The sequence below is a fragment of the Erinaceus europaeus genome, chromosome 4 (assembly GCF_950295315.1).
Source record: "Erinaceus europaeus chromosome 4, mEriEur2.1, whole genome shotgun sequence".
Taxonomy (NCBI): domain Eukaryota; kingdom Metazoa; phylum Chordata; class Mammalia; order Eulipotyphla; family Erinaceidae; genus Erinaceus; species Erinaceus europaeus.
Window position 1 is genome coordinate 40,144,537 of NC_080165.1, and position 27,474 is coordinate 40,172,010.

The window sequence follows — 27,474 nt, forward strand, 5'->3', positions numbered from 1 at the left end:
CTGCACAATTTCTACCACCAGAACTCTGTATCCCATCCCATCCCCTGACAGCTTTCCTATTCTTTATCCCTCTGGGAGTATGGACCCAAGGTCATTGTGGGATGCAGAAGGTTGAAGGTCTGGCTTCTGTAATTGCTTCCCTGCTGAACATGGCCGTTGACTGGTGGATCCATATTCCCAACCAGTCTCTCTCTTTCCCTAATGGGGAAGGGCTCTGGGGAAGCGGAGCTCCAGGACTCATTGGTGGGGTTGTCTGTCTAGGAAAATCTAGTTGGCATCATGCTAGCATCTGAAACCTGGTGGATGACAAAAGAGTTAACATACAAAGCCAAACAAATTGTTGATCAATCATGGACCTAAGGGCTGGGATAGTGCAGATGAAGAGTTGGGCGGTCCTCCATTTTGTAGATAGCTAGTAGGCATATTTTAGTTATATTCCAAAAGGTCTGTGGCTATACTGTTTTTTTGTTTTGTTTTGTTTTTCCCTTTTCTTTTTGCCCCTGAGCCTGAAATCTGATATGACAGTGGATCCAAGTTATTATCTGGGTAGATGATGTCATGGCTGGAAAAAGGACTAGAACTATATCTTATATATGAACACAGCAGGTAGACATTGAGGACACATGTCCCCTTTGCAACTTGGTTAACCAAATTTGGCATATACAGCTTCAATTCAAATATAATAGTGAGTACTCACGTAGTCCAGAAGAGTAAATTAACTCATAATTTGAGAAAGTACAAATATAATTTCTTAGAAATTTGTAAAGGGACCCTATGTGAAATTTGTTTCCTAATACTTTGAATTAATATTGGATTGTCAGAAAAGTCATGATGTATTTTTGCATAGAAAATATTTTATGCCTTTCCCAGCCACAGAACATTTAGTAGGTACTTAATAAAATCTTATGTTTTTGGTCAATTCCCAAATTGGTCTTACACATTATCTTTACTAAAAGTATCTCAGGACTTGAGGTCCACAGGGAACCACAGAAAAAATATGTAACAGAAATTAGGCCATTTTATTATCATGCCTCATGACAAGTGATCTCAAGCCGGATCCAGACCAGTAACATTAGCATTAACCAGAATCTTTCTGGAAAAGTAAATTCTTGGGTCTCATCCCACAAGGGCTGAGTGAGAAATTTTCGGGTGAGATCCAGCCAGCTACATTTAATCAAACCCCTTAGGTAAATCTGATGCAAGCTACATTTTGAGAACCACAGCCTTGGGTATATGTGAGACTTTCAAGATTTCATTTTTTATTGTACAGTGCTTGCATGTTTTCATAATAACTACACTAAATAGGCAGAGTAGATTTTACTTCCCCCAACTCTCTAAAGAGGAAGCTACATAAAGGGAATTTGTTCAAGAGCATTTTATTGCTAAATGTTAAAATGAGACTGTGAAATGGAACCCTCAAAGAACAGGGATTTGCACTGCCTAGAAAGTGGGAAGTGGGGGAGTAACCTCTTCTGACTGAAGAGTTAGGAGAATACCACCCACCTTCTCCTTCTACCACAGAAGGAGCAGAGGTAGAGAAAATACTACCCACCTTCACCTCTCATAAGGAGAGTAAAAAGTCTGGAGAGTTGGGAGAATCTATATTTAAGGGAGTAGATAACATAATGGTTATGCAAAGAGACTCTCAGGCCTGAGACTACATCAAATTGAAAAGCTTCTGCACATCCAAAGAAACTATTAAACAAACAAAGAGACCCCTCACAGAATGGGAAAAGATCTTCACATGCCATACATCAGACAAGAAACTAATCACCAAAATATATAAAGAGCTCAGCAAACTTAGCACCAAAAAAGCAAATGATCCCATCCAAAAATGGGCAGAGGATATGAAGAAAACATTCACCTCAGAGGAGATCCAAAAGGCTAACAAACATATGAAAACCTACTCTAGGTCATTGATGGTCAGAGAAATGCAAATTAAGACAACACTAAGTTACCACCTCACTCCTGTAAGAATGGCATACATCAAAAAGGACAGCAGCAACAAATGCTGGAGAGGATGTGGGGACAGAGGAACCCTTTTGCATTGCTGATGGGAATGTAAATTGGTACAGTCTCTATGGAGAGCAGTCAGGAAAACTCTCAGAAGGCTAGACATGGACCTTCCATATGATCCAGTAGTTCCTCTCCTGGGGTTATACCCCAAGGACTCCATAACACCCAACCAAAAAGAGGTGTGTACTCCTATGTTCATAGCAGCACAATTCATAATAGCTAAAAGCTGGAAGCAACCCAGGTGCCCAACAACAGATGAATGGCTGAGAAAGCTGTGGTATATATACACAATGGAATACTATGCAGCTATCAAGAACAATGAACCCACCTTCTCTGACCCATCTTGGACAGAGCTAGTAGGAATTATGTTAAGTGAGCTAAGTCAGAAAGATAAAGATGAGTATGGGATGATCCCACTCATCAACAGAAGTTGACTAAGAATATCTGAAAGGGAAACTAAAAGCAGGACCTGATCAAATTGTAAGTAGGGCACCAAAGTAATAACCTTGAGGTGAGGGGTAGACATGCAGCTTCCTGGGCCAGTGGTGGGTGGGAGTGGGTGGGAGTGATGGGTCACAGTCTTTTGGTGGTGGGAATGGTGTTTATGTACACTCCTAGTAAAATGTAGTCACATAAATCACTGGTTAATTAATATGAGAGGGGGAAAACTAATTGTATGTCTCGAAGTTTTTTACAACACAGACTGAGTCTTTTTAATATATAGGTTGTGTATTTGATATGCGGACTCTCTCATAAGTCTAGACCAAGTAGATCAGAAGAAACCAATAGCACAGCTATATATAAGAAACTGGGTACTGTACAGCAAACCCTAACAAAAGGACTTTTCAAAGTTAACCCAATTACCAAATAATGTGATGATAACATTAACTATCGATTGTCTTTTTGAACCCTAAGACAGCAAGAACCTCATATCTGCACTATAAAGCCTCTACTTCCCCCAGTCCTGGAACCCTTGGATAGGGCCCACTTTCCCATATGCCTCTCCCAATCCATATCAAATAATATTGCATCTGTCGATCACAACCTAATTAACACAACGAGTGCCACCTCAACATGCTTCACTTCAGACTGTGTCCAGAGACTTCACAAGTGTAATGACAACCCTTCAGCTTCATTACTTGGGTGAGACCTTTCCTTTCATAGTATACTCTAATTCCATCCCAGGTGGTTCACTTTCTAACAAAGTCTCAAAACCTAGATATACACCAGTTTCTGTGAGAGAGAGCATATGTTCACATGTATCCATAAACTACTGCAAAATATATACCTGAAAGAAGTACACTAGAGTTTGCAATGAGTATCCCCCTAACACTTCCTCTCCACTATTCCAACCTTTGGGTCCATGATTGCTCAACAATTTGTTTGGCTTTGTATGTTAACTCTCTTTTCAGTCACCAGGTTCCAGATGTCATCAGGATGCCGGCCAGGCTTCCCTGCACTGAAGACCCCACCAATGCGTCCTGGGGCTCCGCTTCCCCAGAGACACACCCTACTAGGGAAAGAGAGAGGCAGACTGGGAGTATGGACCGACCAGTCAACGTCCATGTTCAGCGGGGAAGCAATTACAGAAGCAGACCTTCCACCTTCTACAACCCACAATGACCCTGGGTCCATGCTCCCAGAGGGATAGAGAATGGGGAAGCTATCAGGGGAGGGGGTGGGATATGGAGATTGGGTGGTGGGAATTGTGTGGAGTTGTACCCCTCCTACCCTATGGTTTTGTTAATTTATCCTTTCTTAAATAAATAAATTTAAAAAAACATTGTAGAGGGTAAAAATGTTTTCAGAGACTTGTTATGAGGGATAAAAATTTACAATTATGTGTCAACACCTATAAGGTAAACAATTATCCCCCCAATCAGGAAAATAAATAAACAACAAAACTGAAAAAAAAATATTGAGATTAATGGCTCAACCTATCACAAATCTTGTCAATGTGCTTTAGGTAATTTTTTTCCCCTTTTAACCAATGTTTTCTGATATATATGCCCTAAGATTATAATTTACTTTGTTTATGATGTGAGGTTTTGTCTGTTTGCTTATTTGTTTTGTCTATCCCCCTCCCGTCAGTGCAATAGGTGTTGGTCTCAAACCTGAGTCACATATTGTATGGGCTTTGGAATTTTTGAGAGATCTTCAGCAGATTCTAATATTCTGATAAATTTGGAAATAATGATTTTAAACCAATCAAATAAAATAAAAGGAAGGGAAGTTGGGTAATTATAAGACTTAGTAACAATTATTTTACCCATTTTAAAATCATTTATTAATATCATGCTGTTTCTGCTAATTTTAGGGAATATGAAACAAATTCCATGCCTTTAGCATTTAAAATCAGGCTTATCTAACCTTACTTTTCAGTTTAATTTTTATCTTCCCACTTAAGAATCCATAGTCAAAGAATGTGAAACTGTCACATATGAACATATTAGATAATATTGATTGAATAAATGAGTAAGAATGAGGAAAAATTATAGAGGGACCATTAAAACCACTCTAACATGAACTGAAGCAAAAATTTGAACTGCATTAATATTTAAAAAGAATTGAAAGTAGGGCACCAAAGTAAAAACCCTGTGGTGAGGAGTTTCCTGGGCCATCGAGGGTGGGGTGGGGGTGGTGTGTGGTATGGGACAGTTTTTTGGTGGTAGGAATGGTGTTTATGTAGACTCCTATTAAAGTGTAGTCATTAAAATCACTATTTAATTAATATGAGAGGGGGAAAATTGTATGTCTAACAAAGGGACTTTTCAAAGTTAACCCAATTACCAAATAATGTGAAGATAACAATAACTATCCATTGTCTTCTTGAACCCTAAGACAGCAGGACAGCATTTCCACTATAGAGCCTAAATTTCCCCCAGTCCTGAGACCCTAGGGTAGGGCCCACTTTCCCATATGCTTCTCCCAATTCTTATCAAACAATATTGCATCCACCGATCGTAACCTAATCAGCACAACGAGTGCCACCCCAACATGCTTCAGCTCAGACTGTGTCCAGAGACTTCACGTGTGGAATGACAACCCTTCAGCTTCATTACTCTGGTGAGACCTTTCCTTTCATAGTATTCTCTAATTCCATCCCAGGTGGTTCACTAACAAACTTCTAAAACCTAGATATAGACCAGGTTCCATGAGATAGAGCATATGTTCACACGTATCCATAAACTAGTGCAAAATATATACCTGAAAGCAGACGTACACTAGAATTTGCAGTTAGTACCCCCTAACACTTCATCTCCACTATTCCAACCTTTGAGTTCATGATTGTTCAACAATTTGTTTGGCTTTGTATGTCAACTCTCTTTTCAGCCACCAGGTTCCAGATATCATCAGGATGCTGGCCAGGCTTCCCTGGACTGAAGACCCCACCAATGTGTCCTGGAGCTCCGCTTCCCCAGAGACCCACCCTACTAGGGAAAGAGAGAGGCAGACTGGGAGTATGCATCGACCAGTTAACGTCCATGTTCAGCGGGGAAGCAATTACAGAAGCCAGACCTTCCACCTGCTGCAACCCACAACGATCCTGGGTCCATACTCTCAGAGGGATAGAGAATGGGAAAGCTATTGGGGAGGGGATGGGATATGGAGATTGGGTGGCAGGAATTGTGTGGAATTGTACACTTCCTATCCTATGGTTTTGTTAATTTATCCTTTCTTAAATAAATAAATAAAGAATGATGTGTTACTTATCAAATACTTGGTGTATTGCTCGCATTTTTCAGTTTTTTGGATATTCCTAAAACTTTGATGCCCTTTTTGTTGTTGATGATGATTTGTTTATTAGTTTTTCCTATAGATACAGAGAGGCAAAAAAATGAAAAAGACCAAAGCAACTTCACAGAGTTTCTTCAAGTTCAGGAGCTTCCCTCTGCTTTAATTCAACTTTCTAGCCATATTCCCAATTTTGATACAATCTTTCCAGACAATATTTTTGTCCACCTCCATGTTAGCAATTACTTCAAACTCAAGAAAAATATAGGAAGGTCATGGGCCCCTATAAACATATCTAAAATTGCCTTCCTCACTTCTTTCCATGCTATGATCCCTATTCTCATCTTTTCTATTCCTACTTCTTGGTGCCTGCTCATTAATCATTTTGTCCTGCTTTATACCTTATTTACAAATAAGGTATAAAGCCTTTCAGTCATCTAGTGGCAGATGCTATCATGATCCCATCCTAATTTTTCTGGCTGTACAATCTCATCATTGTGTCCTGGAACCTAACCTCTCCAGAGCCATACCCCATTAGAGAAAGATAGAAACAGGCTGGGGGATATGAATCGACCTGCTAACACCCATGTCCAGTGGAGAAGCAATTACTGACTGCAGAACTCCCACCTCCTCACCCCAAAAAGAATTTTGGCTCATACTCTCAGAGGGGTAGAAATTATAGGGGAAGATGAGCAAAGGACTCTGAGCTCCGACTTCATCAAGACCTAGACAGAGAAGATGATAAAAAGAAGGAAATTTGGAAGTAGAAATAGATCTAAGACCATACCCTGAACTAGCCAGATCTCATCTGGAAGTAGTAATAGGTGTAGATGTGACTTAGAAAGGAAGACAGGACCATAGAAAGAATAGGCAAATATATATGAATATATACAGATATATAAATAATAGTTAACCCATATTTACAACCTTTGAAGAAATACTGTAGCTTCTACTGGAGGGAATGGGGATACAGAACTCTGGTGGCCTGAACTATGCATAATTAACCCCCTATTATCTTATAATTTTGTAAGCCAATATTAAGTTACTAATAAAATTAAAATCAATAATCATAGCACAAAGTCTTCCTCAAGCACTAGGGGCCAGGTGAAAACCTGGATGATATTCATGGCAAAACTATACACTAACAACTATTTTACTGGCCCAAACTTTGCTTTAAACATTTACTCATGTCAGTGCTACAGAAATGTAAACCATAAAGTTTCTCCTTCCTACTGCATTCTATTCTAAATTATACCTTTTCTTTTCCAATCATCTTGTTTCTGCAGTCCATCATCACATTTGTGGACATTGAAAGTCAGTCTTATCAATGAATATGTTAAATCTGAAAATTCAGCGAGAGAAATGAAAATCATGTTCCTCTCCCTTGGCATGGTATACATACTTTCATACATCAACACTTCAAATCTATAAGGAGACAGGAAGCATCTTCAAAATGAAGGTTATACAATTCTGTCATGCCCTTTCCTGGTTTGGTTGCTTTTCTGGGAAGCCACATCTTTGTCACACCCAGCCATCTCCTGTCCAGTCTATCCATAAATCTCAGAATAGCCACCTACACATCCACAATAACAACCTTAAGCTGTATTTTGAGCACCAAATAGCTGATCCCTGTCTAACAAGTATTCTTCTTGACCTCTAGCATATTGGTTCCTCTTCAGTTTTGTCATTTCCCAGATCCACACTCTACCTTAATGAAATTTTAACTGTCTTTTCAAACGAGGCTGGATTGAAATAAGATGAGCTGAATATTCCAAATTCTCTTAGAATAATGTCCAAGCTCCTGTGCAAAGGGTGAGTCATTTGAATTTAATAATAGAGATATTTGTAACTTTTTAACTTAGTAAAATTACCAGACAAAATTAAAAAAAAACTTGAATAAAAAATATCAGAAATTTCTCTTTTGGCAAAGCTTGAGGCCAGTCCTCATGTCTATATTTTTCATTGTTAAATACAAGAGATCATATTTATACCCATAGGCTTACTCTTAACTGACTGTTGTGTGATTCTATTAAGACATGGAAAAAAGTGATTTGAAACCTCTAACTATCAAATAATACAATGCATAAGAGAACATGGACAAAGATAAATAAATTCAGAAATTGTACCATCAACACATGGTGGACTTATACCTCATTGTCTGACATTATTTGAGGGAAATCTGAAAGTAATAAATTTACTACTAGTGAAACTTGCAGACAATGTGTCCGTCTTTAATGAAGACATACAAATCTGACTGAATCTTGTACATTCTAGAAAATGAATTGGTTTGTTATTACTTTACAAGTAAAAATGTTTCAGCTTAGTAGTAAAAGGAATTAACAACAAAAAGGAACATATTTTTGTTTAGATAAAAAATTAGGAAGCATACTGAGTTAACAAGTATATTTAAAAGTATTACAAAAAGAAAAATAATAATAATTGAACATCTATTGTGTACCCAGATTCATGTAAGATGCTCAAAGCATATGTTGACTTTCTGCTTCATTATTGAGAACTACTTCAGAAAGGCTTTGATTAATATTTAAGATAATTAAAAAAAAAACAGGTAGGTGCTGGTTTGCTCTTCTCCAATAAAATTTTTCTTCTCCCTTTATTTTTGGAGTTTTGCTTTTCATTTAGTTACAGTGCTGAGTAAAGAGAGAAGATGAGAAGGTAGTATGTAGTAAATGTCATACCCAGTAATAAAAGCAGCATCAGTCAACTTGAATTGTCTCTTTTAAATACCATATAAACCAAATTCTATAGTTGAGAAAATATTGTCACTTTAACATTTTGGATCTAGGCTTTTATTTTTCTTAGGCTAATTGTGTCAATAAGATTAAGTTTAAATAAGAGGACTTTTTGTGAAAGAAACAGTCTAGGTAAGGAACAGTTGCTGAAACTTGAAAGATGAGTATAAATATTTAATTCCTAGAGAACTGGGATAAGACTATTTATTAATTTACAGCCAGGATCTGAAAGACCATTGAAAATAAGTAATGAAGCAAACAGGTCATTGATTACCTCTCCTAATACAATTGGAGAAGGCAAAGATTTGACTTTTAATTTAATCAGAAGCAAGAGATAGATTTTCATTTCAAAATGTAAATAACTTTGAAGTGATTTAACTTATATTAGTAATGGTGATTTATTGTAAAAATGCAGACACCAAAAAGCATATAAGGTAACATTGAATATGATATTATATTGCTAATGAAATGCCATCAAAACATCAAGATAGTAACTATATTCTCCATAGATATGGAAACACATGATTTATCATTTATATAGTGACAAAAGGAAAATAGGACACATTAGGGATATGAGGATAAAATAATATAAAAAACTGAATGAACTCTATTCATAAATATGTGAACTTTACCATTGATTAAAATATAACTGTTACATATGGCAGCTGAAAATCAATTGAGATAGCATATGTAAAGTTCTCACAATATGATAGGCACTAAGTAAACATTGGTTTCTTTTCTCACCTTCTTTTTCCCTGCCAAGAAACTGACATTATAACCAAGCTTCCTGACTAACTTTTTAAACTGAGCTTGCTAATCTTACATTAGTAAAAATGTTAGAGAGATAAACATGAAAAGATTCTCAATGTAATAACAAAAACAAAAAAATAGAAATTAAGATGTCACTAACAACCAGTCAAATAGAACTACGCTATAAAAAGTTGAATTTGGGGTTTGATTGTTAATTGATTCAATGATTCAATGGTTTGAAAAATATGTGGCATCACATCTAAATACAATAAATTATGATACACATAATAATGTGGGTGAATCTTATATATATATATATATATATAATTATTAATAATAGAAAAACATGGGATGATCTCACTCTCAGGCCGAAGTTGAAAAACAAGATTAGAAAAGAAAACACAGGTTGAACCTGAAATGGAATTGGAGTATTACACCAAAGTAAAAGACGCTGGGGTGGGTGGGTGGGGAGAATACAGGTCCATGAAAGATGATGAATGACATAGTGGGGGTTGTATTGTTAAATGGGAATCTGGGGAACGTTATGCATGTACAAACTATTGTATTTACTGTTGAATGTAAAGCATTAATTCCCCAATAAAGAAATAAATTATTTTTAAAAAAAGAAAAACATATATATCATATATATTAAATTAAAATATTTTTTACTTTTATAAAATAGTATAATGTCCCCCTTAGGTAGGTAGGCTTCTAGAAATTTTCATAGCTTCATGTCTGTGGTGGTGAGAGAAAATTATACAATTATACAATATGTAAAACTTCATTATCAGATCTTCATTTAAAATCTGAGTACACTAAATGGCATAATTGAATTAACAAAATTAAACATTTTATATTGGCATATTTCCCTCAGTAATATGCATTTAAGATTTTTCCCTGCCTTCCATAGCTTGATAGTTTATTTCTCACCTGAAAAATGAGGCTGAAGAATTGACATTCCACTACTGAAGTCTCTGGGCAGTGTAGTGAAGCATGCTGAGGTGATACTCCTTGTGTTGATTAGGTTGGGATAGGCATATGCAATATCATTTGGTATGAATTGAGTGAAGCATGCAGGAAAGTGAGCCCCACCCTAGAAGTTCCAGTACTGGAGGAAATATAGGCTCTACAGAGGAAGCAGGAGGTTCCTGCTGTCTTAGGGTTTAAGAAGGCAATAGATAATCATTGCTGTAATCATATTATTTGGCAGTTGAGTTAGCTTTGAAATATCCCTTTGTTAGGATTTTCTGTATCATACACAACATCACCACTAATTTATTTCCTTTGACATTATTTGTATACAGCTGTGCCACCGGTTGCTTCTGTTCTCCCTGGTCTAAGCTTTGAAGAGAGTCAACATATCAAAGACTCAGCCTATGGTCTGTTCATTAAAAAGTTTTAAACATTCAATCAATTTTTCCCCTCTCATATCAATTAAATAGTGATTTATATGCCTACAAATTATTAGGAGTGTACATAAACACCATTCCCACCACCAAAAGACTGTGTCCCATATCACACACACACACACACACACACACACACACACACACACACACACACACACCCAGTGAAGCTGAACTTCTGCCCTCACCCTCAACCCAGAGATTTTTACTTTGGTCGTGCCCTACTCCAGAAAGTTCACTTCTTTTTTAGCATTGAATAAGATTCTACTATCTGAGTATGCCCTATTTTTAAGTGTTTGAACTTATGAATAAAGTTGCTATACGCATCTGTATGCAAGTATTTCTGTGGCCATAGTTTTCAATTCCTTTGGGTAAGTACCAAAGAGCATGACTGGCAGAGCATATGGTTAGAGTATGTTAAGTTGTGTAAAAAAACTACTAATGTGTCTTTCAAATGGACAGTGTCATTTCACATTTCTACCAGCAATGTACGAGAGTTCTTGTTGCTCCACTAAGTGATTCTTAAAGGGTGGACATTTATATATATTTAATGGCTTCTAAAGTAACCTGGATCTCTTTGGAAGAATATAAAATGCATCTCTTAACTTTGTTTTTCTAATCACTGGACCATGAACTTCTCTAGTATTGATTATTATTTGATAACTATGGTTATTTTTATCCCTTTATGTGCAATCATTTCATTATTTCTCTGAATAAATTCAATAGGTAGATTAGACAGACAGGACAATCTCACTTGTGTTAAAAAGAAAGCGAACTTAAGAAAAATGCAATAAGTAAGACAGTTATAATTCAGCAATTTAGGAGGATGTCTTGGATCTGAACACTAAGTCACCAAGGGTCTCCTCTGCAGATGAAACATGCTGTTATTCCACACAACATATTCTAAACATCCAAGAGGAAGGAACTATTTTAGATTAATTTAGAGAGAGAGTCTCAAGTATCAGAAACAAAGTAAATCAATACCACTTGAAATTAAAAAGAGTTGCTAGTTTTTCTTTTAAAGCATAACCTCAGGGTCTTGGTAAATTCTAACTATGACCATCAAACGCAGCAGCTTGCTAAAGGAATAGCATTTTTTCTCAGCCAGAATCTTTCATTCCACTTTGTATCTCTGGTTAATGCAAGGTCAGATGTCAGCCTTATATTTTTTCAAATACTCTGAAGCATAAACAGCTTTTGCTCTGGATGCCTAGAAGACTAAACATTTTGAAGAGAAAGAACAAATGGTCATTTAGGTTGCAAAGTTGGTTTGCATCCTTCCTCACCTTATTATTTTTGTTTTTCTTTCATTTTGTTTAACTAGTCTGTGTCTGTCGAACACATTAGTCCACTTAGTCTTTTAGGTTGAACTATGACCTGTGACCTAACTCCACTTTGAAATAAACCACTCTCATTTGAGAGAAATCCAGACCTGCCTCTAGCTTACATCCTAAATACTGAGATCTCTTTCTCACTTTTTGCCTACTCCTGTTCGTGTGCAAGTTATAAAAGCCAGAGCAATAGCCAGCCTCCTTCAAGGACAGAACTTCAATTTAAAAGTAATGGGTAGAATAGGTGTTATTTGTACCTTGTGTCAAGCAGTGATTGTTCACATCTGGCTGCAAGCTGACATTTTAGATTATTCTGATTTCAGAAAACCTGGTGGAAAGGGGGCATAGGTGGCTTTTATCTTGTAGATTTTAGACAAAGAGGTTATTGCCAGTTAATAAAGGAACTTAATTAAAAATGTTCCCCTTAATTTTAATGTGATCAAGTATATATATATATATATATATATATATATATATATATATATATACCCATACATAACATTTTTAAAAATAAACATTAGAAAATTAGATCACAAAAGGAATTATTGCCTGTACATTATTATGAGAATGTTAGTGATTATGATTCAAGAAAAGAATCATTTTTGGATAATTCAAAAGAGAATAATGCATGCACACACATGTTAATTTCACTGATGATTTCATACTTAATTGCTTCATAGGATGGAACTAATTATATTTAAAGATTTTGTTCCTAAACTTTTTTTTCCTTGAAAATTTCAAATAATGTAAACAAGCAGTATATGTTTGTGCTCTATTTTTTATACTCAAGAATTAGAAGGAAATCACAGTTAAAAAAAAAATCTGTGAGAATACCGATAGAAAGACTCTGAGATATCCTGGCCTGCTGCTTCTACTTGAGAGAAATTTGCTGGGGTTCAAAGCACATTTGCTTTTCAAATACTTCAACTTCTAGCCTGCTGCAGGACAGCATAGAATATATTTGCTGTGTATATACGATTATGTGTGATAGAAAGATAGAAATTTGTGTTATAATTAGGAGAACCTAAAAGAATTCCTTCCACTGCAAGATATACAAAACTTGGAAAATTAAAATCATAATTAAAATATAAATTAAAACTAAGAAAACAAATTATTCCCCAATTTGCCGATCCCTGTTCGAGCACCAGATGCCAGGCTAGCTTCACGGGCCAGAGAGAGATGACTGGGGAATCATGGCTGAGCTGGGAACACAGTTCAATCTTTATTGATGAGGAATGCAGTGAAAGCTATCTAATCTAATATCTCTTCATTAGAAAGCCCTGTCCTTTATATTTCCTGAGGCGGAAGTGTCAGGAAGAGGAAGTAAGTAGGATGGGGGTGGGGAGAAGGAAAAAGCATGTGAACCAGTGGGGATTAAACCAATTCCCTGCAGGCAGGGCAGTTCTTAGGTAACAGTAGTTATGTAAATATACCACAGCATTAAGCAGGGGGGAGCTGGTGTACTGCCCAATGATAATAGAGATATGTTTAAAGTTTTTATTATCCTTACTACTTCCCCAAGATTAATTTTCAAGTTTGAGTAATTTTTTGAAAAAAATTGTAAAATACACAAAATTAGTATGAGTTTTCCTGCCATTCCCTTAATATTTTACAATGAGGCAATGCAAATTAATCAGATAAGCAGCTGATTAAACATAACTTTTATTAAAACCACACAATTGAACATCAAAGAAGCAATGCAAGGAAAATTTCTTTAAGTTGTGGTCTTGACAGTTGCCCTGTGGTTTGGTTTTAGTTAAGACTGTGCATAATACATAAGAAAATGTGAGAACAAAAGATGTAAATGGTGGTGTTCTGATGCAAAAGATTTCTTTGTATTTTTGTCTTTTTCTGTAATGCTGGAGTCTTCAGGTAAGATATATAAAATTTATATATATATTTTTAATTTCAGTTGAAACTCTTAGTAAGAAATAAGCCCATAGAATAAGAATTTTAATGGAAAACACACTTTGATTATATTGAAATTATTTCTGCATTCAGAATACAATTTTTCTAGAGAGGGATTCTTAGTATAATAGCCACAGGCCCTTTGAAATATAACTAAAATATGCCTATTAGATATCTACAAAATGGAGGAACCCCTAACTCTTCATCTGCACTATTCTAGCCTTTAGGTTCATGATTGGTCAACAATTTGTTTGGCTATGTATGTTAACTCTCTTTTCAACCAGCAGGTTCCAGATGCTAGCATGATGCCAGCCAGACTTCCCTGGACAGACAACCCCACCAATATGTCCTGGAGCTCTGCTTCCCCAGAGCCCTTCCCCACTAGGGAAAGAGAGAGACAGGTTGGGAGTATGGATCGACCTGTCAACACCCATGTTCAGCAAGGAAGCAATTACAGAAGCCAGACCTTCAACCTTCTGCATCCCACAATGACCTTGGGTCCATACTCCCAGAGGGTTAAAGAATAGAAAAGCTATCAGGGGCGAGGATGGGATACAGAGTTCTGGTGGTGGGAATTGTGTGAAATTGTACCCTTCTTATCCTATGGTTTAGTCAATGTTTCCTTTTTATAAATAAAAAATTTAAAAAGATAATATTTTTTTATGTTTTTACTATTTAAGAGGATGATTTCAGTCAAAACAGTTCTCAGAATAATAAATGAAATGATCTTTACACCTTCTGAGAACATTTTTATTAGCAATTTAATATTAATTTACAAAATTATAAGATATCAGGGGTGTAATTCTACATTGTTCCTACCACCAGAGTTCTGTGTTCCTATTCCCTCCATTGGAAACTGCAATAGTTCTCCCAAGTTGACAGGTGTGGGTTGGCTATTATTTCTATAATTATCTATCTATATTTAATTTGCCTATTTTTCCTATGGTTCTGCCTTCTCTCCCTTTCTAAGTCACACCTATACCTACTACGACTTCCAAATATCCTTACTTTTACCCATTCTCTCTTCGGATATTGATGGAATTGGAGTTCAGAACCTTCTGGCCATCTTTCCCTATCATTTCTCCCTCTTTGGTTATATGGACCAAAATTTATTTTCTGGTGCAGAAGGTGGGAGTTCTAGCTTCTGTAATTGCTTCTGGCTTTGGCAGGTCAATCCCTCACCCCTCCATGACCCTGAGCATTTTTCCTTCTTTATCTATTGTGATAGGGCTCTAGAGAGGTGAAGTTCTGGGACACATTGGTGGTGTTATCTGCCCAGAGAAATCAGAATTGAATCATGATAGCATCTGCAACTTGGTGACTGAAAGGTGGTAACATATAAAGCATGACAAAATTATTAATAAGCAAGAGCCAAAAACTAGGAATAGAGCAGATGAGAATTGGGATGTTAAGGTGGAAAGAAGTAAGAATGTCTATTTTTAGGTATTCCCGGGAACTTTTGTTCTCTTAGTTCTTCTTTGGAAGATTAGCCTTCATCACTAGGTCATTATATGATGGTTTTCCTTTACTGTCATCTTCACATACTGAAGAAATCAAATGATTGCTGTACAGCTTAATCTTATACTTGTAACTCAAGTTTATATGTCTAAGAATTCCTTTTTGTGCTGATAGAATGAATATATGATGTCTACTGTAAATTTTATCTTTGAGCAGTGTATCTTTGAGTCTGCACTGGTTCTGCAGCCTGCTTTAACTGTATCTGAGCCATACTAGTGAAAAACTTATTTGGATACTGCAACCATAACATACATTGCCCTGTGCCACCATGAAAAATCATAAAACAATAACTGATTTAAGCTTCAGGAAAAAAAATGGTGAAAGCACCTCAGAGTCAAAATATTTTTGTATTCATATTTTTAAAAATAAAGTAGATTTATTTTCATAAAAAAGAATAAAAATAGACATTCTTACTTCTTTCCATCTTAACATCCCAATTCTCATCTGCTCTATTCCTAGTTTTTGGCTCCTGCTTATTAATAATTTTGTCATGCTTTTTATGTTACCACCTTTCAGCCACCAAGTTGCAGATGCTATCATGATTCAATTCTGATTTCTAAAATTATGTTACTCTTTTCTTTCCTTAACATTCCCAGTCAGAACATGGTCTCCTAAACTGAGTAAAAGAACACTATAGTGGCTTCAAGTCATTGAAAAAATGAGTTCATATGTTTTTTTGAGGAGTATGCTATTTTCTTCCTAAGTAAAGAAACTTTTTTTTCCTTGTTTCTTCTCTTGTTCCTGGCTTCTACGTAATAAACAGCAATTTAGTGATACTGAAATTCTCTATGTAAGACTGAGAGCAAGAGAAGAGAGAGTTAAACATTTATCATTAGAAAATAAAATAAAGCTTTCCACATCGAATTTCCCTAGAATCCTCTGATTTTCTGGATTTAGAGTAAATATCTAAACAATATTATTTTATCATACATTCATTGAAAACTAGACAAAATAATTCTAGAATGTCAGAAACAGTATTTTAATATGTTTTTTCTTTTTAATTTTCTTTTCTTTCTTTCTCTCTCTTTTTTTTTTGTATCTTGTAGAGTAAGGACCTAGATAATGTACAATTTCACTTCTCCCAGGACAACTTGTTTTTTTCATATAAATATCAAAATGATTTCACACACACACACAAACACACACACCAATTTGAGTATAATTTATTTATCTTTGATCTTATATATCTAACTAGATTAAAAAGTCATGAAAGGCAAGACATTATGACCTATATGTTTATTTCAGCAGTTAGTCTAGAGCTTTTTCCAAATAATAAGAGTAAAAATGAATGGATGAGTTAACAGGCGGTTGGGTGGAAAGACATATAAATGAATTTATGCGTGATTGATACCAAATTAAGTAGTATATAAAGTAGTTTGTAAGAGTCATATGCTACAAATATATTTTATCTTGAATACAAGGTTATCATTAAAAGGTTAAATAGAAACATATTTGGCAGATAAGAAGAAAATTAACTAGGTTATAGAATTTTCAACAAGGTTTTCTCTTATTCCATTGAAAAATTTACAGTTGGGGAATCAGGCGGTAGTGCAGTGAGTTAAGAGCACGTAGCACAAAGTGCAAGGAACAGCATAAGGATCCCAGTTCAAGCCCTTGGCTCCCCACCTGCAGGGAAGTCGCTTCACAAGCAGTGAAGCAGGTCTGCAGACATCTCTCTTTCTCTCCCCCTCTCTGTCTTCGCCTCTTCTCTCCATTTCTGTCTGTCTTATCCAACAATAATGACACCAATAACAACAACAATAATAGCTACAACAATAAAACAAAGGCAACAGAGGGAATAAATAAATAAAAATTTTAAAAAATCTTAGTTTAAAAAAAAAAGAAAAAATTACAGTTGCTGCCATTTGTTGAATGTAATTCTCCCAAATAAAGTGCCTATGACTTAACCACTTGATCTTCAAAAGAGAACTTTAAGTTCAGTAGACTTTAAAGTAAAGAAAGAAAAATGAGATGGATACCTGATTATCTGAAACCAGAGATAATTGGACAGATGACAGAATAACTTACAACTTCTAGGTTCTACATAATCACCCTGGGAAATCATTCTTGCATCTTTTGAGTCTGAAAAACTTAGCAGAAAACATTCCAAGGATAAGAAGATTGCTAACTCCATGCTATCCAGAGAATTCTGGATAGGGTATACTTTATTTGTGTGTGTGTGTGTGATGATAAAATTTTAAATTAAAATATTATAGTACTTTAATGGGAGCAAAAAAAGTCAATAAATAACTTGTCCATTGATTCTTACACAAGCAATAGATATAAAGCAGAAGGGAGAACTGAATGTACACAAACTAAATATAGTGTCTAGAAAAAATACACATCTACAAAATATAACAGGCACCTGAGAAATCAAAGCATCTGCAAAACAGATGGCAAGGGAAAGAAGAGGACGACTGTAGTTTTTAGGCTGTATCTCACTTTGTTACTGTTATAGAGATAAAAACATTTCAAATATTTCTTGCTGCATAACAAAATGCCCTAAAGCTTTATAGGTTAAAATAACAATAATTCAAATGATTTACTTGTGCATAAATCTGCAATTTAGCCCTCACTGTCATCAACATACTCAAAGTATTTCAGTTAGGGAGGCTCAGGGGCAGAGCGTACTTCCATAATGGCTCACTCAATTGTCTGACAAGTTGATGCTACTGTCAGTTAGAAGCACCGAGATTGCCTGTAAGGGCCTCAAGTATCCTCACATGATCCATCCCTGCAGCTGGGTTCATCTGTCCTCTGACCCTTAATGATTCAAGTTCATTCTAAATGCAAATTATGTTTATTTCCTACTATGACCCCTCAAATCACCTTCCATTAGATCATTGCACTGAACTTAAAGTTCAGATTTGCATCACCTCCATCAGATGGAAGTGCAGATGAAGTTCATCGAATCTGGCTCTACTTGATCTAAAGATCTATGAATAAACAATACAACTTGACAGTGTTTTTAATTCCAACATACAATCATAAACTAGAAACAGAAAAACAATAGTAACTCTCATCTAAAACAGGATCTAAGAGAAGCACTTAGTAATAAATTGTTCAGATAATTTCTGAAATCCACTTAGTAAACATAGATGGTTACTAGATTAATCTTCAGTTCTTTTTCCTAGAAGTATTTATCCATGATTTTGGCTCCTTCATCCTAACCTCATTTTCCTTTATCTTTTTTTTTTTTAAGAAAGGATTAATTAACAAAACCATAGCGTAGGAGGGGCACAACTCCACACAATTACCACCACCCAATCTCCATAACCCACCCCCTCCCCTGATAGCTTTCCCATTCTCTAATCCCTCTAGGAGCATGGACCCAGGGTCATTGAGGGTTGCAGAAGGTAGAAGGTCTGGCTTCTGTAATTGCTTCCGCGCTGAACATGGGCGTTGACTGGTCGGTCCATACTCCCAGTCTGCCTCTCTCTTTCCCTAGTAGGGTGTGTCTCTGGGGAAGCTGAGCTCCAGGACACATTGGTGGGGTCTTCAATCCAGGGAAGCCTGGCCAGCATCCTGGTGGCATCTGGAACCTGGTGATTGAAAAGAGAGTTAACATAAGAAGCCAAACAAATTGTTGAGCAATCATGGATCCCAAGCTTGGAATAGTGGAGAGGAAGTATTAGGGAGGTACTCACTGCAAACTCTAGTGTACTTCTGCTTTCAGGTATATATTTTGCAGTAGTTTATGGATACATGTGAACATAAGCTCTCTCTCACAGAAACTCGTGTATATCTAGGTTATGGGACTTTCTTAGAAAGTTAACCACCTAAGATGAAATTAGAGTGTACTACAAAAGGAAAGGTCTCACCCAAGTAATGAAGCGGAAGGGTTGTCATTCCACACGTGAAGTCTCTGGACACAGTCTGAGATGAAGCATGTTGAGGTGGCAATCGTTGCGTTGGTTAGGTTGTGATCGGCGGATGTAATATTAATTGGTATGGATTGGGAGAGGCATATGGGAAAGTGGGCCCTATCCAAGGGTTCCAGGACTGGGGGAAGTAGGGGCTCTATAGTGCAGATGTGAGGTTCCTGCTGTCTTATGGTTCAAAAAGACAATCGATAGTTAATGTTATCATCACATTATTTGGTAATTGGGTTAACTTTGAAAAGTCCTTTTGTTATGGTTTGCTGTACAGTATCCAGTATATTGTATATAGCTGTGCTATTGGATGCTTCTAATCTACTTGGTCTAGGCTTTTGAGAGTGTCTGCATATCAAATACACAGCCTATATGTTAAAAAGATTCAGTTTGTGTTTTGAAAAACATTGAGACATACAATTGATTTTCCCCCTCTCATATTAATTAACTACTGATTTACATGTCTACATTTTGCTAGCAGTGTACATAAACACCATTCCCACCACCAAAAGACTGTGACCCATCCCTCCCACCCACTCCCACCCCCCACTGGCCCAGGAAGCTGCATGTCTGCCCCTCACCACAGGATTTTTACTTTGGTGCCCTACTTACAATTTGATTAGGACCTGCTTTTAGTTTCCCTTTCAGATCTTCTAACTCAACTTCTGTTGATCAGTGGGATCATCCCATACTCATCTTTATCTTTCTGACTTAGTTCACTTAACATAATTCCTTCTAGCTCTGCCCAAGATGGGTCAGAGAAGGTGGGTTCATTGTTCTTGATAGCTGCATAGTATTCCATTGTGTATATATACCACAGCTTTCTCAGCCACTCATCTGTTTTTGGGCACCTGGGTTGCTTCCAGCTTTTAGCTATTATGAATTGTGCTGCTATGAACATAGGAGTACATACCTCTTTTTGGTTGGGTGTTATGGAGTCCTTGGGGTATAACCCCAGGAGAGGAATTCCTGGATCATATGAAAGGTCCATGTCTAGCCTTCTGAGAGTTTTCCAGACTGCTCTCTACAGAGACTGTACCAATTTACATTCCCACCAGCAATGTAAAAGGGTTCCTCTGTCCCCACATCCTCTCCAGCATTTGTTGCTGCTGTCCTTTTTGATGTATGCCATTCTTACAGGAGTGAGGTGGTATCTTAGTGTTGTCTTAATTTGCATTTCTCTGACAATCAGTGACCTAGAGCAGTTTTTCATATGTTTGTTAGCCTTTTTGGATCTCCTCTGAGGTGAATGTTTTGTTCATATCCTCTGCCCATTTTTGGATGGGGTCATTTGCTTTTTTGCTGCTAAGTTTGCTGAGCTCATATATATTTTGGTGATTAGTTTCTTGTCTGATGTATGGCATGTGAAGATCTTCTCCCGTTCTGTGAGGGGTCTCTCTGTTTGTTTAATAGTTTCTTTGGATGTGCAGAAGCTTTTCAATTTGATGTAGTCCCATTGGTTTGTTTCTGCTTTAGTCTTCCTTGCAATTGGGTTTGATTCATCAAAGATATCCTTGAGGTGTATGTGGGAAAGTGTTTTACCAATGTTTTCCTCTAAGTATTTGGTTGTTTCTGGTCTGACATCTGGGTCTTTGAACCATTTGGAGTTGATTTTTGTTTCTGGTGAGATAAAGTGGTTCAATTTCATTCTTCTGCATGTTACAACCCAGTTTTCCCAGCACCATATTGAAGAGAGCCTCCTTTTTCCATTTAATCCTTTGGGCCCCCTTATCAAAGATTAGATGCCCATAGGTGTTGGGATTTATTTCTGGGCTTTCAATTCTGTTCCACTGGTCTGTGTGCCTATTTTTGTTCCACTATCATGCTGTTTTGATGATGATGTCTTTATAATATAGTTTAAGGTCTGGGTGTGTGATGCCTCCATTTCTGTTTCTTTTCCTCAAGATGGTTTTGGCAATTCTAGGTGTTTTCAGGTTCCAGATAAATGATTGTAGTGCTTGTTCTATTCTCTTAAAGAAGCTTGGTGGAACTTTGATGGGTATTGAATTAAATTTGTATATGGCGACCCCACCAATGTGTCCTGGAGCTCCACTTCCCCAGAGACCCACCCTACTAGGGAAAGAGAGAGGCAGACTGGGAGTATGGACCGACCAGTCAATGCCCATGTTCAGCGCGGAAGCAATTACAGAAGCCAGACCTTCTACCTTCTGCAACCCTCAATGACCCTGGGTCCATGCTCCCAGAGGGATTAGAGAATGGGAAAGCTATCAGCGGAGGGGGTGGGTTATGGAGATTGGGTGGTGGTAATTGTGTGGAGTTGTGCCCCTCCTACGCTATGGTTTTGTTAATTAATCCTTTCTTAAAAAAAAAAAAAGATAAAGGAAAATGAGGTTAGGATGAAGGAGCCAAAATCATGGATAAATACTTCTAGGAAAAAGAACTGAAGATTAATCTAGTAACCATCTATGTTTACTAAGTGGATTTCAGAAATTATCTGAACAATTTATTACTAAGTGCTTCTCTTAGATCCTGTTTTAGATGAGAGTTACTATTGTTTTTCTGTTTCTAGTTTATGATTGTATGTTGGAATTAAAAACACTGGCAATTTGTATTACATATGAAAGGGACAATCAGTTAAAAATTAAAAGGTCTTTGAAACTTCAGATTTCTATTGACAGGAAGCTGAGAGAAATAGATACTTTTCTGTAAATAGGAGCCATTCATTAAGATAAAGGAAAATGGGGGGTTCCCGGAAGATGGCGGACTGAGAAGCTGCTAGTGGCTTGAGCTCTGATCACATCATATGTAATGTTTCTATCAACATAGTTATCTTAAAATCTTTGTAGATTTCTAGTAACACTTTTTGGAGCCCACTTTTTTTTAAACCTTAAAACAGAAAAAAGTTATAAAAACGAATCTAATTAAAAATCCCTTTCCTTTAATTTTAATTTTAACTATGGGACACTGTGCTGATTTGTGTGTGTGTGTGTGTGTGTGTGTGTGTGTGTGTGTGTGTGTGTTTCTAGCTGAGGAGCTCTAAGAGGTATGCTGTTGAGATTCTCAGAAACTCTGGTCTAGCAGAGAGAGTTTTGGAAAAAGAAATCATCTTATATTGCTCAGAAGAATTAACAAAGCAAAGAAGTGCATCTGCACTTTCAATTTTTTTCCTGAAAATCTCAACTAAATTCATATTTTTATATTTTATTTATTTATTTATTTTCCATTTTGTTGCCCTTGTTTTTTATTTTTGTTGTAGTTATTATTGTTGTTATTGATGTCATCATTGTTAGATAGGACAGAGAGAAGTGGAGAGAGGAGGCAAAGACAGGGACGGGGAGAGAAAGAGAGATACCTGCAGACCTGTTTCACCGCTTGTGAAAAGACTCTCCTACAGGTGGGGAGCCAGGCCTCCAACTGGGATTCTTATGCAGGTCCTTGAGCTTTGTACCACATGTGCTTAACCAGCTGTGCTACCGTCCAACTCCCTAAGTTCATAATTTTATCACTTTTATTTTTCTAAACCACTTTCCTTTAGGTGGACATTTCCTTAATTTTATTGCTAGTCCCATTTTATCCAACCACAGATTGTAATGCACTTCCTACTTTTCCAGTTTTTGGTAAAAGTCTCCTTGTGGTTCATGAATGTCTCTCAGCCACTTAATCCCCAAACCAAATAGACACATCTTGTGATTCACCTTTTTTATGGCAATTCTATAATTGCATGCATCAAGTTTGGTATCATTATCTACTACTACCTACAAGAAATAACACCAAAATTTAGCAGGTTGGCAACTTATAACTCAAATTACCAGTTGATGAAGTTTTCCTCTTTACGTAGAATTGACCAATTGCTAACTGGTTAAATTGTACTTCTTAACAAAGCCACAGAACCTAGCTATAGACTTGGACCCATGAGATAGAGCACATCGCATGTGTGTACATATCTGTAAGTTAGGGGGAAATATGTACTTTAAAGTAGAAGTGCACAATAGTTTTCAATGGCTCAGCAAGTGCAGCAAGCAAGTAGAAAGACCTGAAAAAGACACCTCAAAGCACTTAATCAAAGAGTTTCTACTTACATTTAAATACCCTCTTCACCTACTTTCTATTTCACTCTCCTCAACTTACTCCAAGGCTAACTTTGTCAGATAAGTTAAGGTCTACAAAAGCTAGATAAAGGCAAGAGACTTGTATATTTTAATGATTGCTCTTTTGGTCACTACCAGGCCACCCCATCATCTGGGACCCTAGTCAGGAAATCCTGGGATTCCCACACAGATGTGATGGGTCGAGACCTCTAACAGATTCCCTCTCCACTGTCACTGGTCATCAGCAACAACATCATATACCCTCTGTGGGCCTCTATGAGACCTTGCCTTCAATGTGGATCAACAATGGTGAGGACTGCCTTATTTTCTGAAAGGAAGTTGGGTCAACATACTCTGCCACTCTAGGAAGACTGTTCCTGTAGTGAGTGCAGCCTAGAATCCTTGCCATGACCACAAATGTGAGCTCAGATCTACAGGGATACCGAGGTTACACAGGCTTCTGTGCTGAATATGGGCCCCAGATCAAATTGATGGGGTTTACAGTTAACAATATGTATATACTTTTTCCATACTTGGGGATCATTCTATAGTGTGATCCCCAAGCCAACACTGTGAGAATAGCCAGAAAACATTCACAAAAAGACATACTCAGAATTTCATCCCAGATCTCTTAAATATTAAATTTTAGGAACAGGCTTAAAAAAACCTACATTTATCTTATCTTCCATATAATTGTGATACAGGGCCAAATTAGATTATTCAAGGGTAAAATGAATGTATTTAATTGCACTTTTCGTATGTAGAATGTTAAAGCATAATTATCTAACAGTATGGATAACTACAACACTGTTTAGCTATGGCTTATGGTGGTACAAGGAATTGAACCTGAAACCTCAGAGTTTCAGGCATGAAAAACTGTTTGCATAACCACTATGCTATATCCTTAGTCCTCTGTTTTCATTTTTTATAATCATTAATAGAACCTAGTTTTTCAGGACAACTTTTTAAAAAAGAGAGGTCAAAGAGAATGATACTATAGTATCAAAGCTTCCAATGTGGCGGGCTTCTACATGGGTCACAGACATAGCAAAATATGCACACTATCTAAGTGAGAAAAATTGTTGACCTTGTTTTTTCTTTTCTTCTTTTTTTTAACCAGAGCACTGTTCAACTCTGGCTTATGGTGGTGCGGGGGATTGAACCTGGGACTTTGGAGCCTCAGGCATGAGAGTCTGTTTGCATAACCATTATGCTATCTACCCTCTGCCCGACCTTGTTTTTTCAGTATCTTTCTGAATTTTTATGTTGTTGTTGCTGTTATTTTTCTTGATCATATTTATAAAACTTTATTTGAATAATAAGCATTCTCTCATCAATATGTGTTTATCCTAAGTGATGTGAATGAGGAATTGGAGATGATGAAGAAGAAATTTAGTGTAAATAAAAAATATTGCCAAAGCTATGGGAAAATTTCCTTGTAAACTGTACTTTTGGAAGCAACTTAAGAATTTTAATTTGAAATAAATGCATTAACTCAGTAGAGAATTATCAACATTTACAAAGACATTTGATAGAGAAAAGATTACACATTTGTAGAGACATTTCTCTTAGGCTTACCGAGATTAAGTAAGATTGTGTTGTGACTTCAGGCTGTCTCATAATCTTCCAAGGTAGTTGGTTCATTGCAAAATTAACCTCTCAAAAATCTGCAACTGGAAATGACCTACTGAACACAGTTAATTGAATAAATGCTACATGTTGTTAAAATAGCTCATTTATGACTGCAAATAAAAATGAATCACAGTAAGTGGTTTGTTGAACATAAGAAGGTAACATTTGAAACAAGCCAAATATCATAATGCAGTAATAAGAAACTCATGGTGTAGACCTCTGTGCAAAACTTCTGAAATCATGCGACGTGTGTAACTCCACACCCTTGATTAGACTACGAACAGAATTGTGGTAGTAAAAGTCTTGAACTTATTTTTATTATTTTTACTTCTGCAAATGTTTATAGTAGATACAATATGTACCAACCACCATTCTACATTTCAGACAGTATTATAAATCAAATTTATTAAATGGAGGAGCAAAGTCAAAGAGTAAATGTAGTCTCTGAACTTGGACTAACTGCAGAGTCTGTACACCATTTATCTACAGTGTGATTCTTATGCTAATTTTGCTTTGAGCATATTTAGCTATATAATAGTATGGTAAATATTAAAATATTCATTACAATATTTGTACAAAATGACAGCCCTCTGAAATTGAAGAAGTTAGCTAATATTAGAACAGATAATAAATCACATTTTCTATCATGTATTTCACTTCACAAAATGTTGAACATATTCTCAGTTGATTCACAAAATCCCCCAAAATAATTTGTTACAATGTTGGCACTATAGAAAACAAAAGAGATTTTAAAAGGTTAAGTCACTCCAGCAGCTCATGTACTGATATGTGCTACAGTAAGAAATTTTTACCATAATCCTAATGCCAAGTATAATATTTCTCCTGGATACACCAAAAATCCTCAAAAGTCTAGAGCTCCACAAATAAAAAGAACCAGTGAGAATTTTCATCAATTTTGTCAGCCTTATTATATATACATATAAACAGAAAAAAATTCTGAGAAACATATCCTTTCAAATGCATCAAAATTTTGACTTATCTTGATTTTTCTATAAATGACAAGAGACAGAGAGGGAGGTGGGCAGAGAGAGAGAGAAGGAAAAACACCTATGCTACAACTATAGCGCAGGTGAAGCTTCCCCTCTGTAGGTAGGGGACCAGAGGTTTGAAATCAGGTACTCAGGCATGATAAAATGTGATCTCTAACAAGTAAGCCACCCCAGAGTCCCAATATTTCTTGATTTTACATATATTTTAAAGTTCTACTTCTGAAAAACAACACTTTGCTTTGCATTTCTCTTTAATTATTCCATTGGAAGAGAGAGAGCTTGTTCCAGCTAGACATCTGAAGGAGTTGACCCAGGTCCCATTTTATGAGTGTACACAGGCAAAGAATCAATTCATAAGAAAGTGATAAATTAGATTAGGGGCCAGGGCCTCATGGTGGTGAACCTGGTTGAGCACATGTTACAATGCACAAAGACTTAGGTTTAAGTCCCTGGTCCCCGACTCCAGGGGGAATGCTTTGAGAATGGTAAAGCAATGCTGCAGCTGCCTCTCTGTCTCTTTTCCTTTGTATCTCCCCTTTATCTCTCAATATATCTCTATCCAATAAATAAATAAAGATAATTAAAATTAAATAAATCAATCAGACTACATCAAAAAGTACCCCAAAAGTAGACAGATGGGGCCTGGTGATGGCACACCTGGTTGAGAGCAAATGTTACAATGCATAAGTATCCAAATTTGAGCCCTGATTCTTACCTGAAGGGACAAAGCTTTGTGAGTGATAAGGCAGTATTATGGGTGTCTCTCTGTCTCTCTTCCTCTCTATTTATCTGTTTCCTTTCTATTTCTGGCTGTCTATAATACATAAATAAAGATATATTTTAAATTAAAAAATAGATAACCCAGAAATTGAGAGTTGATATTTGAACATCCCACATATGATGAGATTACAATATAAGCTATATCAAACTATCATAAGACAAAATAATAAAGTAACTCAATAAAAAGTGGACAGTGGATCCAAATACACATTTATCCAATGACAATATACTTATGGTCCACAAGAACAGCCCAAATCACTAATAATTACTGAGACATAAGTTAAAGCTTCAATAAAATACTGTCTCACAGCAATGATTATGACATACATCAAAAAAGTAAGAGAAAGAATAATAGCTCACAAAGATGTAGAATATAGGGAGCCCTAGTATATACAAGATGACATTGACCTTATGCAAAAGTAGCAGGGAGAGTCTTTAAATATATACATGGCTCACTTGGTAGAGTGAACATTTAAATTATCATGTGCATATTTTAGCTGGGTTCAAGCCCATGGTCTTCTCTTTCAGGAGAAAGATTCAAAAGTGGTAGAGCGATGTAACGTGTTTTTCTTCTCTCTATTCTTTCTCCCACCACTCCTTCTTCTATCTTGCCCTCTCTATCTCTCTCTGCCTCTCACTTCTATTAAAGTATAAAAAGAAAAAAAAAAAGACTATTACAATGGAGCCATGCAGATACCAATCTCCAGGACAAATTTG